Here is a 19,280-nt window from a genome sequence, read left to right on the forward strand (position 1 = left end):
TTTGTAGTATCACATATATAAACCAAATGTTTTCTGGGCATAAATACACAACTGACTTCAAATGTTTTCTGAGTATAAACCTACAACTGACTTGATATTTACAATATCAAAAGTGTTTTTTTTATGGGATTAATGAAGGCATTTTTAGTAAGAAAATACCTTGAATCATCCTTAACAAAATGTTATTGAAGGTGTTTTTAACCAAAATCGGCTTTAATAATCTAATTTAAAAAATATTGTGTGAAATATTAAAGGTATTTTAGGCAAAACATGCTTTCAAGAATCCATTTCAACTTTTATGTATGGATTATTGAAGGCATTTTAAAAAAAATTACCTTTAATAATACTAATTAAAAATTAATTGAATGGATTATTGAAGGTGTTTTTGGCCAAAAATGCCTTCAATAATCCATTCCATATTTTTCGTATTGATTATTAAGGGTGTTTTTCTATCGAAAATGCCTTGAATAATCCCTAACAAAATGTTATTGAGGTATTTTTCAAAAAAACCTCCTTTAATAATCCGACCATTCAAATTTATCGTATGGAATATTAAGGTGTTTTAAGCAAAAAATGCCTTCAAAAATCCGTTTCAACTTTTGTATATGGATTATTGAAGGCATTTTTAACAAAAATCGCCTTTAATAATCCAAACCAAAAATTTATTGATTGGATTATTAAAGGCGAGTTTGGCCAAAAATACCTTCAAGAATCAGTTCTATATTTTTCCTATAGATTATTAAAGGTGTTTCTTGCGAAAAACCCCTTCAATATTCTCTCTAAATTTTTTTAAAGCAATTGGTGAATGCATTTTTGCCTAAAAAATACCTAGAATAATCGATTACAAATAATCTCTACAAAAACTGAAAAAAGGCTAAAGGGAGGGATTGAACCTACCACCTTATGGTTAACATCCGTATGATCAAAAATTTTTTATATGATATTTATTGAAGGCGTTTTTGACCAAAAACGCTTTTAATAAGCTTTTGAAAATTTTTGCTAGAATTATTAAATGCGTTTTTTTGTAGAAAATGCCTTTAATAATCGTATTTTTTTATGAGGGGATTATTGAAGGCGTTGTCTGCCAAAAATACCTTTAGTAATTCCTTATGAATTTTTTTAATGGGATTATTGAAGCCATTTTCTGCCAAAAAATGCTTTTAGTATTCACTCAAAATTTTAAAATATGATTATTCAAAGCGTTTTAGTTGATAAACGCTGCTAATATCAAGTCCTGGGTAGCGTTTATAAGTAACAATACCGCTATTTGAATATTTAGTGACGTTTTGATAATAAACACCTTAAGTTTTATAAAAACACAAAAGTTAACAACGTTTGTAAGTAAAACATCACTACAAAACCGCCATTAATCTTTCATTTTCTTGTAGTGCACACAAAAACATTTCATAAAAAAATAATTTTAAAATTTTAAAAAAAGAATAAACTTAATCCTAATATATTTAAAACTAATTTTTTTATAAGATGTCATTGTGTGGTTCACTGACAGTATATAACATCTTTACACTCACAATGCATCGATTATAAATCCTTAATATAAGCCATTGACTATGCTTTTATTAGGAAAATAACTAAAAACCAGTTAATATGTTAACTTAGTTTTAATTAATTAACATTAAATATTAAATAAAAAATTAAAATTATTGACTGTTTCCTTCTCTTCTTTTTGTTTTTCTGTAAGCTTCTTCCTTTTTTATTTTAAACTTAATTATTTTATCAAAAACTATTCATTAGTGCCTCAATCTAAAGGCTTGAGGAGATTTAAGTTTTGTGGAATCATTGATTTTTTAACGAATTGATTTACTATATTCGGAATTGTCCAAAAACATTCTTGTGCATCTTTTTTAATGATTAGTGGTTGTTTATCCCAACCAAATTTCAGCATCATTTTCATTTTATAACAATGTCATAGATATTTTTGGCATGAAAACATTAGGGATTTTTCTTGTGAGTAAACTCTTATAATCATTAACTTTTTCAATTATTCGTTGTCTTTGGAATGGTTAATAATATTTGTTTTATATACCTATGGTGTAGCTGATGCTCAAAGTATGGTAAATAGAAAGATGTGAAGATTGTTTTTTATATGATAATGAAATTATTCTAGTGTTCTTTGTTTTGATCTTTGAAAGAAAATAATCTATTTAATGGAAATTTAATTAAAGAACAAAGTGTTTTAAATACCATTTTGTTAAACATTTACCATTTTAAAATGAATAATTATTAGCTAATTAGATTATTTTGTTATGATTTCAAACCATTTGATTCCAAAATTTTAATACTATCATCTTAAATCTTTATTATTTGCTAATAAAATAAATTGTTAGCCAATTTTAAATTTTTTTAATAAAAATTCATATCAATGATATAAATTTCATCAAGCCGTTTGTTTTTAAATTTCGATATTCTCTTGTGTAATTTTATTGATTGATCTTAAAGCTTTTCATTTTTAATATTTAGTTGTCCATTGTTTCATTGTTTGTATTGGTAAATCTTTGTCGTTGGAACATACACCTCAATATCTTCATAGTTAAGTTGAGAAATCCATCAAACATATTTGACCTAATTTATAGGTCATATCTTGCCAAAAACATAAATAAAAAGTATTAAAGTAATTTTATTTGGTTGTAGGGGTATAAACTTTTCTATTTCAACGTTGAGACAATTGTTGGATTGTCCAAAAACTTTCTTGCACATCCTTTTTGACGATTAGTGGTTGTTCATCTTGGCAAAGTTTAGCATCATTTTCCATTCCATAATAACGTTATCTAATATATATATATATATTTGTGTGAAAGAAGTAGGGATTTTTCTTATGAGTAAACTTTAATAATCACTGAGTTTTTTCTATTATTTTTTAGCTTGAATTTGTTGAAAATAATTGTTTTAATTCTTGTATTGTAGCTGACGCTCATAGTATGGTAAATATATGCTTAAACTACAGATCCTTTATAGTACTAATTGTATAAAGCCTATGAAACACAATGGCCTTGCAAAGGAATTGTAAAAGGTTATAATTATGATATCTTTATAAATCAAATTAGTGTACCTAAATTATCTGTGGTTAATGTATTATTGATATAAGCTTTAACAATACTTAGAGACTACTACATGTTAAGCATCATTGTGAAGAAAGTAACCAATCTCATGGTTAAAATATAGAGATACTTGGGGATAAGATATGGATGATTGTTAGAGAATAAGTTCACTAAATATGGTCCTTTATGAGATCTTCATGTGCTATCTCAATCAAGTGTCCATGGAAATATTTTTATGTGTTAGTCATGTAACTAGTCCTTAGACTTGAGACACTAGGTCATTTGTAAGTAAGGAATCATACTTTGATTTCACTTTTACGAGTCAGGACCCTTAATGCCTAAAAAAATGCTTTTAGCTATGGTCTAAAGCATGGAAAGTTGGATGAGTGATCAAGAGAAGATTCATCATCCCAAGTAATATGAAAGGACATATCACATTTATTATTGGCTTTAGATGACTTACAAAGACTTTGGCCAAAATGTGATAACGAATTTAGAAGAAATTATTGTTTGTTAAATTCATACATCTTAACTAGAAACTATAAGAACTAATATGAAATGAGTTCATGAATAGACATTATACTATGCTTATGTGATAGCACCAAATTATATAGAGATTTTACATGTCAAAATGGTGCTAAAATTTAAAATTTTGGATGATTTTTGGTGTTTTTCACATTATTATCATGGCTTTAGGTTTTTCAAGCTCAAGATTTATTTTCATGTAAGCTATGCATGTAACCATACAAAGCTCACATTCAGCCCAATTTTACATGCATAATACCACCCACCATTAGTCCATAATTAAGTATGCATAAGCCTAACTGGATTTCATCACATTCAACCAAGGTGAAACTTTAATATAAGCATACTTCTTTGCATAGCAATGAAGAGAATGACTTAGACAAAGACACTAGAACATTCAGCTATGTAAGAGAGAAAGAAAATTTGCAAGCATATGGACTATCCAAGCTCAATCCATTTGGCCAAAAGAAGTTTAAAGCCAATCATGAGTCTTTTACTTTGTCTTAAAGAGTTTTGATAGGATGAGGACTTTATTATTTTTAAGATTAAGAGTTTGGATTAAAAGCAAACATATTTTCTTTTGAAATCCATTATAGTTCAACCTAAGAGGAAGATTTATCAAGATTTCATCAAGTGAAAATCAAGGGCTAAGATCATCATCATGTTCGGCTAAGGCATTCAAGATTGAGAAGTTAATTTTTTTCATGCAACTTGGAAGATAAAGATTAAGCCTATCTTCTAAAGTTTGAATTTGAAAATACATCTTTTAATCTCCCTCCCCTTGGCCGAATCCCATTATATAAATATAGAGGCCATTCCCTCATTCTAAACATCTTTCTCCTCACTTTTCTTCTTTTTTTTAGTTTCTAAGTTTTTTTAAGTTCTTTATTTCTTTTAGTTAAAGTATTGGCTTAGGTGATAGATTTGCCAATTACTAAGTTTTTGTTTTTTAAATATTTTTCAATCAAGAAGTATTTCATTCAAAAATCTCTTTTCTTGTTTTTAAAGTTTGTAATTCTTGTTTCTTATTTTCTTTAATTTTGGTTAAGCATTTTTTTCCAAGATTGATCCAAGTTTGTTTATTTTCTTTATAAGATTCAACTACACTCTCTTTTACATGTTCTTTAATTTCTTTCATGTAATCTTTGTTTCTTCAAAAGCAATTCGACATTATTATTTACAATCTCTTAATTCTTGGCTTTAGGATTAATTGTTGGCATTAATCTTTTACTTCCCAAGTGATAGTTGGTGAAGTTTAGAACCATAGCTACACATCACCTTCAATCTTTACTTTAACCCTGTAACCGTAAAACTTTACAAATTCATTTGTTTAGATATAGGATCTCAGCCTTTCGTTTTTAGTACTTGTGAACTATGCAACATAACATTTTATAATCCCTGAGGAGTCGATACTTGGAATACTCTACTTTATTATTTGATTTGTGCACTTTTAGGCTTTATAAAAAAAGAAACAATCAAGTTTTCTGATGCCATTGCTAAGGATTATAGTGGTGTTTGCAATATCAATTTAGAATTCCTAAGCTCCTATAATCTAAACCTTTTTCTTTATGTTTATTTTTCCTTTGGTTTTTATTTTATCTTTTCTTATTTGCATGTGCACATCCAAAAGTGTTAACTTAGCTCTAGTTGATCAAGAGATAGAGAGAACCATTAAAAGAAGAAGAAAAGAGCAATCAACACCACCAGCACCTACTCCTATGGTGAATGCAAATAGTGATAGGCAAAGAACTTTGAGGGACTATGTAGTTCCCCATGCAAATGGATTTCAGCCATCCATCTGAAAGCCAACTATTCAAGCCAATAATTTTGAGACAAAGCCTTCGATTATGCAAATGGTCTAAACTTCTATGTAGTTTGGAAGACTACCAAGTGATCATCCAAATCTCCATCTTTCTAATTTTTTTAAACTCCATGATATTTTTCGTTACAATGGTGTTTCTGGTAAGGCTATAAGACTAAGATTATTTTTTTTTTCTCTTAGGGATAAGGTAAAAAATTGGTAATCTTTTTTTCCCCTAGGCTTAATACAACATGGGATGATTTTGGTTTAGAAATTCTTAGCATACCTTTTCCTACTAGCAAATATTGCAAAGCTAAGGAATGAGATCATCACTTTTTTGCAGGCTGATGGTGAAACTTTATATGATAGATGGAAGAGATTTAAAGGATTGCTTAGAAAATGCCCATATTATGGTTTACTTTAGTGGCTCCAAATTCAGATATTTTACAATGGTCTCACACCATCTTAGATTCAGTTGTTGAATGGGCTATAATGAGTAAGACTCCTAAAGAGGCTAATGAGCTAATATAAAAGATGGCTACCAATAATTACTAATGAGGAATGGAAAGAAAGATCAACAAAATATTTGCTAGTTTATTTAAAGTTGATGCTATTATTTTCATTAACTCTCAATTAACTGCCTTACAAAAATTGAAGCCCTAGGAAATAAAATGTAAGCCAACTTTATTAATGCCATACAAAATCCTTTTATATCTTGTGACATATGTGAAGAACCCCATTCCCTAGAAAGATGCCAATATAAGGTAAAACCTATCCATTATATCCAACAAAGCAAACCAAGCAATAATCCCTATAACAAGACCTATAACCTAACCAAACCATTTAGCCAAAAATAACAACCACACCAATCCACCAAAGTATAACTCACCTTAAGAAAAAAAACCTACCTTTGAGGACATGTTGATCTAGTTGATGGAAGCTAACAATGCCATCATCCAAAGCCAAGTTGTATCCATAAAAAACTTAAAAAATTAGATAGGTCAACTTACCTAAGCCATAGTAAATTGGTCAGTAGGTACCTTACCTAGTAACACTAAAACCAACCTAAAAAGATAAGGCAATGATAGATACAATGCAACATATTCTTTAGGGGATGTTAAGATGGACGATTCTAATAAGAAAGATGATGAACCTATAGTTGTCAACCTACCCAATTTTGTAAGATAACTTGAAGTGGATTTTATTAGAAAGGAGGATATTCTGAAAGATAAATAACTTTTAAGATTTGGTAAAAAATCTTAGAGGGTTTTAACCTTATTGCATTAGAGGCCTTCAAAGCTATTAAAACCTATAAAAAAGACCCTAAAAAAGAAAATGATGAGATAATCTATAAAGAAGATCCAGAATAATACATTAAAAGGTCTTTTAAAGAATGACAAATGCTGCTACAACTAGGGAGAGCATTAGTAGAGAGCGTTTCACCTAAAAAGATAGCCCAAGGTGTGCCTGCCTAAAATATCCAAGAAGAAAAGGTAGTACCAAAAGAAGATCCCAAAGAAAATGATCTTAAAGAAGAAGAAAAAGAAGAAGAGATTTAAAAGAAATTTTAGCAAATGCCAATAATGACTACTAAAATATATATATAATATTTTAATGTTGAACCATTTACCCAAAAACCTATTTAAAAAGAGCTGTTTAAGGAACTAAAAGAAGCCACATTCTTAGATGATTATAGCCATGAGCTTTAACAACTTTTACCCTTAAAAGTTAAAAGATCCAAAGAGTTTGACTATACCTTGCATGACTAAAATTTTTAAATTCTTTGATGCTCTTTATGATCTTGGTTCAAGCATAAATTTAATGCCTATAAATGTTTTTGTGTAGCTAGGTTATGGAAAGCTGAAACCTTTTACATTCAATGTTGAGTTCGTTAATCAATCTACTAAGTTACCACATTGGATGCTAAAAAATATCTTAGTGAAAGTTGAAAAATATACCTTTTTTATGGATTTTGTTGTTTTAAATATGGAGGATGATAAAGCTCTGTTATGCTTAGGTAGACTTTTTCTATTCACTATCAAAACCCTAATAGATGTATACGAGGCTAGCATTACCCTTAGCTTTAAACATAAGAAAATGTAATTTATATCTACAGGATATGGTGTGATAAGACATGAAGAAAGTGATAGTGCATTAAAGAAATTTAAAGAAACCCAAAAAAGTCTAACCTATTAGTAAAACCTCCTGACCTTCTGACAAACTTAGCAAATTCTAGCTCTAGTTATGTCAACTTCTCTAGAAACTCAAGCTCAATTTATGTAATCCCTTTTAGAAGAATTAGCCTACCTCCTTAAACTAAGTCTGTTTATATTATACCATAAATAATGAGGCAATAAGGAAAACTTCCTCCAAAAAGATGAAAAGATTTTTCATAGAATTAGGGATGGTTAAGCTTGACTAAAACTAGCGTTGCTTAAGAGGTAACCCAAGTTCTACTTTAATGGTTATGTTTTTTTTTTTTTTATGTTTGAATGTTTTTGTTTGAGTTTTTTTTTTTTTAGGGGTGAAGAAAAGCAAAAGGATTCATCATGGATAATTGGCCTTGAAGAATTTTAGGGAGTATTTCTTTTTCCTTTAAGTTTTTGAGATATAATTCCATTTAAGAGTGAAGGAAAAAAAAAACTTTTTGATTTTAACTTATCTTTGCTTTCAAACTAAATTGACTAGCTAAATCTCATTATGATATTCATTTATTTGGAAATTATATATATTATCTTAATGTATAAAATTTGATATGAAGTTTAATAAAAATGTAGTAGAACTTAAAAAGAATTCTTAAGCATGTCTTTACTTTGGATCTAATTTTTATGTATGCATGTATATTCTTTTTATATGCAATGCTGTAATTTTTGTGAAAGTTTGTGAGATATAGATTTGCATGAAAGTTAATATTTGAATAGTGCTTTAGAATTCACCTAACCAACCCTTGAGGTGAAATCCTAGATTTTATTTGACTCAAGAGATGATATTAGCAGTTTTTTGAATCGTTTGAGTCTTTTTCAATCTACCTTGTGATGATGCATCCTTTATACCTTTATTTTAAGCCTGTACACTAATCCTTTTCTTTGTTTATTTTAGCCCTGTTATAAGCTCAATTAACCTTTTCTTTGATCATTATCCTTTCTTTGGTTATCCTAACCCATTGTGCTTACTTATGTATCGTGGACATATTCTTATATTTAGGAAGAAGGGAGGTGTAAAGAAAGAATGAAAAAAAAAAAAATCGACAAAAGCAAAGGCAAAGCCTAATAAAGCTAAAAATGGCTATCAATCATTTTTTTTTAAAAAGAAGAGAACCGAAAATACAAAGCAATAAAAAATACATCACGAGTCAAAGCTGTAAAAATAGCTCATATTTGTTCAAAGTCCAAGAAATTCAAAAAAAAAAGTAAGCCCTTTATCCTACCTTGACCCAAGTCATATATTACAAGCCTAAAAGATCTTTTTGATCTTGAGTTGAATATTGTAGATCTAATATTAGTGTAGAGGGATAGGAAAAGTGAACATATAAAGCCTGTTTTATCTTTAAATTGAAATATGATGAAGTGTTTTGTATTCTATTTACTTAAGCTATATACATGACTTAAAGATGGAGTAGATTTGTATGTATAATTAGCATAAGTCATTGAAAGCTTGTTTTTAAAAGACATTCTTGTGACTCTATATTGAACCTTAACTTTGTATTATGCAATACTAAATAATATGAGCTTTTGTATACTTTTTGACTTTGTGGATGTTAATAATGTTCTTTAGTTTTATTAATTTAAGGTTTTTCCTTGAGGACAAGCAAAGATTCAAGTGTGGGGGTGTGATAGCATCAAATTATATAGAGATTTTGCATGTCAAAATGATGCTTAAATTTAAATTTTTAAATTTTTTTTGTGCTTTTCATGTTATTTTTATGGCTTTAGGTTTTTCAAGCACAAGATTCATTTTCACGTAAGTTATCCATGTAATCAAACAAAGTTCACATTTGACCAAATTATACTTGTATAATGCCACCCACCTTTAGTCTATATTCAAGCATTCATAAGCCCAATTGGATTTCATCACATTCGGCCAAGGTGAAAGTTCTAGATAAGCATGCTTCTTTGCTTAGCCATGAAGAGAATGACTTGCACAAGGGCACTAACACATTCAACTATGCATGGAGGAGGGAAAATTTGTAAATATTTGGACCCTTCAAGCTCAATCCATTCAATCAAGAAGAGTTTAAAGCCAATCATAAGTTTTTTGCTTAGTCTTAAAGAATTTTGATAGGATGAGGATTTTATCACTTTGAAGATCCAAAGTTTGGATTGAAAGCAAATTTATCTTCTTTTGAAATCTACTATAATGGAATTTAGGGGGAGGATTTATCAATATTTTATCAAGTGAAGATCACTTGGCCATCATTATGATCGGTTAAGGCCTTTAAGATCGAAGAATTTATATTTTTGATGCAACTTGAAAGATAAAGATCAAGCTTATCCCTTAAAGTTTGAATTTTGAAATGCATCTTGTAATCTCTCACCCCTTGGCTGAATACCATTCTATAAATAGGAAGGCCATACCCTTATTCTAATCATCCCTCTCTTTACTTCTCTTCTTTCTTTTAGTTTATAAGCTTCTTTAAGTTTTTTATTTCTTTTAGTTAAAGTATTGGCTTAGGTGATATATTTGCTAATTACCAAGTTTTTGTTCTTTAAATCTTTTTCAATCAAGAAGTATTTCATTCAAAGATCTCTTTTCTTGTTTTTAAAGTTTGTAATTCTTGTTTTTTGTTTTCTTTAATTTTGGCTAAGCATTTTTTTCCAAGATTGATCCTAGTTTCTTTGTTTTCTTTGCAAGATTTGGTTACACTCTCTTTAACATTTTCTTTAATTTCTTTCATGCAATCTTTTAATTTTTCAAAAGCAATTTGGCATTCTTGTTTACAATCTTTTAATTTTTGGCTTTAGGATTAGTTGTTGGCATTAATCTTTTACTTCCCAAGTGATAGTTGGTGAAGTTTAAAACCCTGCCTATACATCGCTTTCAATCTTTACTTAAACCATTTAACCCTAAAACCCTACAAATTCATTTGTTTAGATATAGAATCTTAGCCTTTCACCTTTGGTACTTGTAAACGACCTAACATTGTATAATCCCTGAAGAGATGATACTTAGAATACTTTACTTTATTACTTAATCTGTGCCCTTGCAGACTTTATACAAAAAGCAGTAATCATTATGGCCTTTCAAGATATATCATGAAATGATCGAATTATATTGATAGACTAAACACTAAACCAGATTATATTGATAGACTAAACACTAAAAGGTTAAGTTGAGACTACTTGACTTTATAATATTTGAGTAGTCATAATGCATTACCAGATATCGTTCATGATTTATAAATAAATGTTGATCATATTTGATAATTTGAGTTTATATGAATTGCCAATATATTGGAAGCCTAATAAGTCACATACATAAGGTAACATTGCCAAATTAAATTAGCATTATTCAATTAAGTAGGACTTAATTGATAGAAGTAAAAAACAAAGAGGTTAAATTTTAAGTCCACAAGAACAAAATTGCAAAAAAAAGTAAAGGTAACATCCTTAGGTGCAGCAGCTAAAAATTAAGAAGCAATATAAATACCCCTTTTATGCTCTTCACTGAACTTACTCGAGACACTAGAGGCATTATGCAATTAACAATTGCAAATTTATGGCACAAAAGAGGCTGGCGGCAAAACTAAGGTTTTCTCCAGGTTTGATTACACCTTATGTATATTTTAAGAAAAGTTATTTCTTTCTTTTCTTTGATATCCTGAGGCTTTCAACCAAGATAGAATTGGTTTTCTTGTTGAGTTGTGAATTCAACACTTGCTAGCATAAGATTAGAATCCCACATTATGAAGGTTCAAGAAGAGTTGTTATATGAATCACCATTAAATACCAAACAATTGGGTTGGCATAAGTCTTGATCTCTTTCAATTTTCAAATACAATCAAGGTAAGTTTCACTCAAGATTACGAAATCTTTGAAGGCTAGTATGATTATAATCATATGTGTGTTTATAAAGTTTTATATGGCAAGCATAAACTATGATTCTATGGAATAATCAACTATTAATTATTTACTTATTCTATTACGTGGTTCTTTGACACATATGATGTATGCTATAGTTAATTGTTAACTGAATGGTGCCAAATATTACCAACAACAATTAGGTGGCATTTTTAAACTTCCATTTAGCTTTAATTTAAGCTTCATTAACATTTATTCATGCACTTTACTTTGCCTTGTTCATTTTTCCCATTTTACCTACACAGAAGACATTTAAACAAAAATTAGGTCGATAATTAAACTTAATTGTTAAGATTAAAGAAAAATTAATCAATTAAATACTATGGTAATTATCATAACATATAAGTATGTAAACTTATCGCTAGACACAACTTTAGGAGTTGTCATTAATTTTTTTTTTAACGTAGGTGCGATTAGTCACCAAATTGAATATGTCCCATTTTAAAAAGAAGTCCTAAGTTTGACTCAGGTTTCTTAAAAAGTACATCCTAATTGGGTTCAAAAGTATGATTATGTGCATGGAAGGATATAGCACCCCTACAACGCCCATCCAAAGGATAATACTGGTTGATTTCGTGTTATTCAAAAACTTAAAAAATTTTACCAAATAATTAATTATTAAAAATTTTTCTTAAATTACTTTAATTCATTGGTAATAATTTTAAAATATTTCTTGACCTTAAGAGCCTGCAAGAAGACTATTTGTAAGCTTAACAATGCTCCATTGTCGGATTCATTAACATTTAAAAATTTATTTATGAAAAATGTAAACTTTGTGTGAATCTTGATATTGAAAATCTTTTCTAAATTCTTCAATATGTTAGTAAAATTTAGAAAGAATTTCTCATCAAATAATTTATATAAAAATTACTATTTGCAATGTTCTTTATAATTCCATGATCGAAAATTCAAAATCAATTTTATTAAAGTGCATACCCATTTAATTATTCATTTTTAGAAATATCTTCTAATATATTGGTAAGACTTTCTATCAAAACAAAAATATCTTCCTATAAGTTGATAGGATTCATGAAAATTATATTTTTCTCTTTTAAAACTTATGTTTTTTGAAATTAATAAGATTTTTTAATATGTTGGTAAAACTTTATTTTTAGATTTTTGAAAATCACAACCCTTAAATATGTTGGTAAGGTTCTATCAAAATTTATTGTTAAAATTTCAACCACCTAATATATTGATAAGGTTTAATTTAATTTTTTTTACAAAATTCTTTTCAAAATTTATAACCTTCCAATATTTAATAAGGTTTTAATTTTATTTCTTTCAAAATCATTTTCTAAAAAAAATCATTTTTATAAATAAATAAACTACAAGAAAACAAAATAAAATAAAAATATCTAAAGTTTGGCCCAGCTTGGTTTCGGGAGATGACTTGGCTTAGCTTCAAAAACAAATGATGGCCTAGTAGCTCAGATCATAGCTCAACTTGATCATCTCAGAGTGAATTAACTTTCAAAAATTGGGTCGAGTGCGCATTGGGATTGGTCGACACATGGGGAGACATGCATATCATACTTGGTTTTAACATTCCAAAATAACATTGTTTCAATTATGTATAAACGCTAAAATAATTTTTTTTTAGGTTTTTCTTTTCCTTCTCTCTCTTCCTTTTGCCTTTTGCTCTAGGCGATTTCTAGTGCTGGGTTTTAGAAAATCTCATAGAGAAATCAAAGGTTGCTAGAATCTTGATCGAAAACTTCAATAGTTGGCCAGAATAACACCATTTCAATTGTGTATAAATGCTAAAATAAATTTTTTTTTAGGTTTTTCTTCTCCTTCTCTCTCATTCTCTTGTCTTCCCCTCTAGGCAATTTCCAATGCTGGGTTTTAGAAAATCTCATAGAGAAATTAAGGGTTGCTAGAATCTTGATTGAAAACTTCAATAGTTGGCTAGAATTTGGATTAGGATCTGGAAATACCCATTGAATTTGGAAATGTCACCAAAAAATTCATCGAAATTTGGAAAAGTTGCCAAAAAATTCAAAATTTCCAACAAAATTTCCAAAAAATTTACAAACCCTTGTTGCAATTAATCTGGACTTCCTAAACTAACTTGTTTTGCTAAAATCTCCAAAAAAAAAACCTGAATCACCTAAAACAAAATTCCCAAAACCCTTTACTGCTAAATTCAACTTCTATATGTCATAACGTATTGGTCCGAAAACTTAATCGCTAGATGTAATTATTTAAAATCAAGAAAATAGAGAGTCATCACTAATCTTTTTTAAGGTGTAATTGGTCACCTTAAAATTTTTATCTTTTTAAGAAAACAATAAAATAGATTTAAATTTTGTTGAAAAGATAATTTCAGTTTACGAAACAAGATTGGGTTCAAGAGTCGATTATGTGTAGGGAATGATTAGGATCCTTATAATACCTATTTAGATTGGTATTAATTAATCATGTGCTATATTTGGTTTTGGCTAAGAAAATGGTTTCATTTCAAAATTTTATAATAATTCTCTTCATATTTTTTGGAAAAAAATAATTAAAAGTTTCTATTGAGTAATATTATGAAAATCTTTAGATTAAAAAATAATTTGTAATTCTTTAACATATAGACATAACTCAAAAATAATCCTTTCCATCTAAGATTTATCACAACATTCATTTAAAAATATAAAATAACATTATTTACAAATGATAATTGTTGACAACTTTTCAACATCTAGGCTGAGTACCAAAAATTATCTTTATCAGAATATTATTTTAATTTTTTTAAAATCAAAAGTTCAAAGAACTTTTATGTATTAAGAATGAAAAATACATACATATGCATGGTGAGTGTAAACAATGATTTAAAAATGGATAAATGAAATGTGTGCCTTATGTAATGATATGAATGTAGGAATCAAATCCTTAAATATAAAGAGTCCACCTGAACTCTCCAACATATAGGCAGAGTTTGGGTGCAACTAAATATATTTAAAATCTTATTTTTATTTTTATTTAATTTTATTTTTTTAAAATTAAGGAATTATATGAACAATTTTAATGAAATCAAAATTTCTAAATATCCCATCATCTAGGCGGCATTCAAGAACAGATTAACTTCATAAGAAGTTTTAACATAAATCCTTAAATTTTGGAATGATTTTAGAGTGTTGGGTAGATTTAAGGTTTCAAGATTTTATTTTGGTTTCAACTAAGGTTTCGAGGTTTCATTTAGGGTTTAAGATTTTACTTAGGGTTTAGGGTTTCACCTAAGATTTTGGATATCACATAGGATTTCATTTCAGGTTTCATTTTAGGGTTTTATTTTAAGGTTTCATCTTAGGGTTTTATCTTGGGGTTTTGTTTTAGGGTTTTAAAAATTTACAAACTTTTCTAAAAATCTTCAACATCTAAACAAGTTTTTGGAGTAAGCTTTTTTAATAATTTCTCTAAAAAATGAATTTTTAGATTTTTATATATTTTCTTTTTATTAAAATATTATTATTATTATTATTATTTATTAATCTTTTATTATCTTAATTTTATTATTTAATAGTTCCCCAATATTTAGGTGAAACTATTATTATTAATTTTTTAAAACACAGTTGTTATTTATCTCCAACATTTATGGAGGATTTAAAATTTTTTATTATTTTTATTATTTTATATTATTATTTACTTTTATTATTAGTTTATTTTTTGTAAATTTAAAAATATATGAAAAATGAATCACATCAAAATTTAGTGCATAATAGATAAAATTACATTTCAATTAAAATGAGCGATAAAGAAAATAAAATGTATAAAAATGAGCTATAATTAATTCGAAGAAGAATGTGCATAGGCCTAGTAAGAAAAACCAAATCCATTAGTTTGGCCTACTGATTTCATGGATAAAACACAACATGGGCAAAAGGTAAAAGGCTAAACCCATTTCCATCAACTCTCTTGCATACATATTAAAGCAGTAACCATGTAAGGGGAAGTTTCAAACTACCACCCATAAGCCATGTGTAAGAATGAACTAATGGGACATAAGCCTAAATTTTTAAGCTTTCATCCCAACAAAGATGTTGGGGACTTGAAGATTTACCCCAACTAGTAAGATAGTAAAGTAAGACAATGAAGGAGATTCATGCTCTTGTCAACCTATTTCATACAAACAAACTAGAACCGAGTAATAGGAGTTTTGGTTTCAAGCAAAGAACAGAAAATTCTTTTCATTGCATATCATTTAGGTATATGCAAGCGTGCCAAACACAAGGAAAAGAAACCAAATAAACTGAGCATGCAAAATTTCTGATCATCTAAGATTCAATTTTTAAAATTACATTGTCATAAAAAATTACAATTTATCTTTAAGAGTCCTGACTCAAATCCAGCTTTGATATAGCATGAATTATCACCTAATGGGAATAAAAATTTTTATTCCCTTCAACCTTTTCATTGAACCTCTTCTTTAAATTTTTTTATTTTTATTTTTTTAAATAATCAAATAATTAAAGATAAAAATAGGATAAAATAAAATAAATTAAGACAAATAGGGAGATAAATAATAATAAAGACAAAAATGAAAAAATATATAAAAAATATAAAAAAATAAATATAAAAAATAAAATAAAATGAAAATAAAAAAGGATGAAGTAAAAATGAAAACTCAAAATTTGACAATCGGGTTTGCAACTAGTTCGAGCCTAATTGTTTTGGCCCTCAAACTAAATAAGGTGTCTACAGTTGCCTTCTCTTTGTGTATTTTCCATGCAACATGAATTGTATAAATATATAAACATCCATTACGTGCAGGTCCAATTTATCCAACCAAATTGTTTTTTTTTCCTTTTTATTTTTTATCAAAAGGCTCTTTGAAAGTAAAGAATCAAAATTTTTAAATTTAAAGCTCCTTTAAAATGAAGGTACATAACTTTTAAAATTTAAGGCTATTTTAAATGAAGGTATAGAACTTTAAAAATTTAAAAACTCCTTCAAATGAAGGCATATAACTTTAAAAATAAAGGCTTTTTCAAACAAAGGCACACAACTTTGACACTGAAAGCTACTTCAAACAAAAGTACATAACTTTAAAAATAAAAGCTTCTTCAAATGATGGTATACATATTTAAAAATAAATTCTCTTTCAAACAAAGGCATACAACTTTAAAATTTAAAACTTTTCTAAATCTTGGTTGATTCTCTTACCAAGAATGTTTCTTTCTTGCAAAAGATGAAATCTTACTTTAAAAGTTTCTTCCTAATCGAGAATCAAAGTCTCATTATTGGACTCTTCAATCGAGAATCCAATTTCATACATGTACTCTCCATGCTGGATCCTACAATATCCATATTTTCTAGACGCATGTATAAGATTTTTTTAATGCATAATGTTGGTGTTAATCTATGCATTTCCCATTATGTACATAGATTCTCAAGACTCTTTTCCTTTGGCTTCCCAGCTTTTCAAGTTTTAGACAATAAGAACAACACTAAATTAATCCTCAATCATCCCTCTCATTCAAATGTTAACACACATATCTTTCTCTTTTTGAAATCTTTCCTTTTCATTTCAAAAGCCAATGTCCTTACTAGGCCTTGAATATTTCATTCTATCTTTATCATTTTCAATTTTTCAAGGTAATAATAAGGATCTTTCATGTCGTTATTCATTTATCAATCATTATTTCAATTTCAAGATATAAAGTGCAATCACATATTTCTCCGACTCATTGCAAAGCATTAAGAAGAAAAGAGAAGAAAAGAAATGAAGAATGGAATTTCTCTTATTTAAAAAGAAATAATGGGATGACTTTGTCAACTGCACAATGTGAAGGGGAAAAATTATAAAGATGGATACTTGGGACAAAGTACCTAAAATAAATAATCAGATGACTAGCACATTTGGGATTTTTTCTTAAAAACTCAAACACATGATGTTTTTGACATCTCAAAACTTATTAAACTACATTCGTCCTCATGTTGGCCAATTCTCAATTAATGTTATACTCTCCTTACCTAAATAGCCTTTTAGGTTTTTAACTTAGATAAACCGTCTTTTGACTTAAACAACCTTTTTAGGTTTTTAATTTAAGTTTTTCTTTTTTTGTTTTTTTTTAAGCTAAGTATTTCTCCATAGCATCAAAGTCTATTAAATTGGGCAAATCATCTCCATTCATTTTTGCCAAGATTAGTGCTTCACCCGAAAAGACCTTTTTCATATTATATGGACCTTTTCAATTTGATATCCACTTTTTTTCTACTATCATGCTGATTCGGGAGAATTCTTTTCACAAATAACTCTTTTTCTTGAAAATGATGAGGTTGGACTTTCTAGTTATAAGCTTTCATCATTTTATTCTTGTGTAACTAACCATGACAAAGTGATGTAAGTTTATTTTCTTTAATGAAGTTCAATTACTCGTAGTGCTTTTAAACTTATTCAACTTCCTCTAACCCAACTTCCCTTAAAACTTTCAAAGATGGGATTTCCATTTCTATTAACAACACAGCTTCCATCTTATAAACTAAAAAAAATAGGATTACCTTTATAGAAGTGCAAACTTATGTCATACAATCATGCAAGGCAAAAGGTAACTTCTCATGTAAGTCTCTATAGGTTTTAATCATCTTTTTCAAGATTTTTTTAAGGTTTTTGTTTACAGTTTCTACTATCCCATTCATCTTTTGACAATATGGTGTTGAGTGATGGTACTTGATCTTAAACTGGGTGCACACCCTATTCATCACTTACTATTCAAGTTCTTGGTATTATCGAAAATAATCCATTTTAGTAGTTCATATCTACAGATTATCTCCCTCTTTATGAACTTATAAACCACAGATCGTGTCACATTACCATATGAGGTTGTCTCTACTTATTTTGTGAAGTAATCTATCATCATGAAAATGAATCTATACCTATTTAAAGCCTTCAAGGTGATAGAACCAATAACATCTATGCTTTACATACAAAATGGCCATAGTTATGCTAAAACATGGAAAGCAATTAGTGGAACATAGATCTTATAAGTATAGATTTGACACTTGTGACATTTTTTTATTATAATTGATGTAGTCACTTTCCACTGTCAACCTATAGTATTCAACTCTTATGATTTGTCTATCTATCATGTGCCCCACATATTCTATCATGCACTTCTTTTAGTATTTTTTTTATTTTGTGATTGCATTTATGCATCCCAATAACACTTGATTTTGACCTTTTTTATAAAGAACATCTCATCTAGGAAGAAACCTATAGCCAACCTTCTAATAACTCTCTTATCATTCTTTATTGCCTGGCCTAAGTATTGTTAACTCTTAATGTACTGTAAGATATCATAACATTAGGGATTCTTATCACTTTCTTCTTTAAAATTTAAGCAATGTGTTGGTAAATCTTTGACATCTAATTTGATAGGTTGAATCTTAGTATTAGCATCAATCATAATCATTACGGCCAAAGTAGCTAAAACATAAACAATTTGATTCTTTTTCTCGAGATAAATGCTCATATTAGATTACTTTAAATTGTTTAATCAACTCTAAAATGTACTTATGATACTAAATGAGCTTCGAGTCGCTCATTTCCTATTCTCTTTTCAATTAATAGATGACTAAAGCTAAAACTATATACCTTTAATACTTTAATCTTTTTGTCTATAACAACTTATCAGCTCATAACACAAGCCTCTTATTTAGCAACATTATTAGTGCATTTGAGCTTTAATCTCACCATAACCGATTATAATGTTCCTTAAGGGATATCAAAATTGTCTAAATTCCTTTTAAAACATTAGCAACTCCATCAAAGTACATTTTTCAAGATCTCTCATTATGCCATTGTTCATCAAGTTGAAAGACGGCCATCAAATC

At 28.3% G+C, this 19,280-nt stretch overlaps 1 non-coding gene across 1 annotated transcript; it reads right to left on the bottom strand.

Annotated features, from left to right (window-relative positions):
* Positions 1-5,692: 5,692 nt before the first annotated feature.
* On the bottom strand, positions 5,693-5,799 carry LOC149511391 (small nucleolar RNA R71). The gene has a single exon (XR_016334449.1). It is a non-coding gene; the product is annotated as a small nucleolar RNA R71 (small nucleolar RNA).
* Positions 5,800-19,280: the final 13,481 nt, after the last annotated feature.

This window comes from Durio zibethinus, chromosome 26 (assembly GCF_047325235.1).
Source record: "Durio zibethinus cultivar Kanyao isolate XHJ-2024 chromosome 26, ASM4732523v1, whole genome shotgun sequence".
Taxonomy (NCBI): Eukaryota; Viridiplantae; Streptophyta; class Magnoliopsida; order Malvales; family Malvaceae; genus Durio; species Durio zibethinus.